General features: G+C 47.5%; 1 long non-coding RNA gene across 1 annotated transcript; it reads left to right on the top strand.

Annotated features, from left to right (window-relative positions):
• The first annotated feature begins 375 nt into the window (after nucleotides 1-375).
• On the top strand, nucleotides 376-1435 carry LOC120680448. Its single transcript, XR_005677674.1, has 3 exons — nucleotides 376-599; nucleotides 1150-1331; nucleotides 1420-1435. It is a non-coding gene; the product is annotated as an uncharacterized LOC120680448 (long non-coding RNA).
• Nucleotides 1436-2513: the final 1078 nt, after the last annotated feature.

Consider the following 2513-nt stretch of genomic DNA (forward strand, 5'->3'; position numbering starts at 1 on the left):
ACTCATCCGTAGGATCCATTTCCACTACCTGAAACAATAAAAAAAACATATTGTATCAGAACATGGCTGGTGAATGGAACCACACCTCTGGGAAATGGAATGGAGATGCTGAGGACAAAGGTGAATGCACAATCCCTTTAAATACCTTGGAGAGGAAGATTGGTGATTTCAGTTTATTATGTACTGAACTGTGTTTCTTGTTGCAGGTATCCAGACCTCTGAGGACTACAGGTTCTATGCCATTTCGGCGGTGATGTGGACCAGAAGAAATTCGGTGGCGACACACCTTACAGGTAGCTTTGGACTCAATTCTCGTACTCTTTCACCCTATTTATCTTATAATGTAGTTAACTTGGTACTTCTTTATTGCAGCATTCTCATTGACAATGAAGAGAAGCAAACAGGCAGCGTCTACGAGCACTGGGACATTCTTCCCCCAAAGAAAATCAAGGACCCAGATGCTAAGAAGGTATAGCTATGATATTGGTTGCCCTCTTTGAACTTTCTTGTGTTTCTTCAGAAATAACAGTGGTTTTGTATTATAGCATGTCTGCTGCTACTAGCATTCGCAGCCCTTGTATGGAAATGTAAGAGAAGAGGTCCAAAGAAAATAGCTATTAAGAGACTAAGCAAGGGTTCTGGACAAGGCACGGAGGAATTCAGAAATGAAGTAGTCTTGATTGCAAAACTGCAGCACAAGAACCTAGTTAAGCTTCTAGGTTGCTGTATTCATGAAGATGAGAAGATGCTGGTTTACGAGTACTTGCCCAACAAAAGCTTGGATTACTTCCTCTTTGGTACATTCAGTTTCTAATTTTTCATAATGTTTACAAAACTCAACAAATAAATCTGCATATGTGCCTTGTTCCATAATATTCTTATCAGACTCTGCAAGAAAATCAATGGTTCAGTGGCCGACAAGGTTCAAGATAATCCAGGGAGTAGCAAGAGGAATTATGTACCTCCATCAGGACTCAAGATTAACTATAATTCATAGAGATCTGAAAGCAAGCAACATCTTGTTAGATAAGGAGATGAGCCCAAAGATATCAGATTTCGGCATGGCTAGGATATTCTGTGGTGACCAGCTCCAAGCAAATAATGCATAAGTGTTTAGGGGAAAGAATTCATTGATGTTTCTACTAGCAGGCAAACAACAAAAGAAGAAAGTCCAAAAGAAAATGATGCTAGAGTACTTGAGATCTACTGATGAAGCAGGGAACAAGAATATAGAGTTCCCATTTGTTGGCTTCAACGACATTGTTGCAGCAACAGATAATTTCTCTGACACCAACATGCTTGGCAAGGGAGGTTTTGGTAAAGTTTACAAGGTACTAGCAAAAAGTTTCACTTGATTGTTATATTGATAGAAAATTATATGGTTTGTAACTGTCTTTTGATGAATGAGGGATCATGCAGGGATTGTTGGGTGGTCAAATGGAAAGCTAGCATTTGCTCTGAAATAAACTTAGCTGTGGCGATTTATTATGATGTAAACCGTAAATAGAAACCAAGCCAATGAATCCTTTGCTCTGAAACTTAGCTGTGGCGAATGGATAATTTACCGTAAAAAGAAACCGTAAATAAACTTAGCTGTGGCGAATGGATAATCAAACAAGGATCGATGGTCTGCTTACTTTGCTCTGAAACTGAGAGCTGGGTGCAGCAATACTGCTTGAGCGGTACAGCACTATTGCAGGGCGCGGCCGGGACGTCGACGGGGATGAGGAGGGGCGGCAGCGCGGACCGGGCGCGGCGAGGGGCGGCGCGGGCACAAGGACGGCGAAGCCGAGGCGGCGCGGGGGCAGCTGGCCGGCCAGGGACGAGCGAGGTCGGGACCGGGCGGCGGCCAGGGCAGAGCGTCGAGGCGGCCGCCGAGGACGAGGCGCCGGCGCGGCGGGGGATGCGAGGACGACCTCGAGGATCCGGGGCGGCAGGGGCAGGTGTCGCGTCGGGGCTGCCGGGGACGAGACGCCGGCGCAGCACGCGCGGGGGACGCGAGGACGATGAGGCGTGCGGCACCGCGGGGCCGGAGGAAGACGCGACGCGCGGCAGAGCTCGCGGGGCGAGGGCCGTCGGGGACCAACGCGCGGCCGGGGATGGCGGTGGCGGCGGCGCAGGCGGGCGAGCGCGGGAGCAGGGGCACACCCGGCCGGACGACGTCGATCTGAAATTGGTGAGGTGTCGTCGGAGAGAAGGAAGGGGAATAGTTGGGCGTGGTGGTAAGGTTAGTGCCGGCTGGCCTAATCAGCCGGCACTAATGTGCCCTCGATGACGTCAGCAGTACAGGTTAGTGCCGGCTGATAAAACCAGCCGGTACTAACGTGAAAAGTTAGTACCGGCTGGTTTTACCAGCCGGCACTAACGTGTTCCATCTGGCGGGAACAAAAAATTTGCCCTATCAATTCCCTTTTACAATAAACTTTTAATATTGATTAATTTATTCGTAATAGGCTTAAAAATTAGAATAATATAGAAAAAAATATATCTTAATTTTTTTAGCATATTATTAA

This window comes from Panicum virgatum, chromosome 7N (genome assembly GCF_016808335.1).
Source record: "Panicum virgatum strain AP13 chromosome 7N, P.virgatum_v5, whole genome shotgun sequence".
In the NCBI taxonomy this organism is placed as follows: domain Eukaryota; kingdom Viridiplantae; phylum Streptophyta; class Magnoliopsida; order Poales; family Poaceae; genus Panicum; species Panicum virgatum.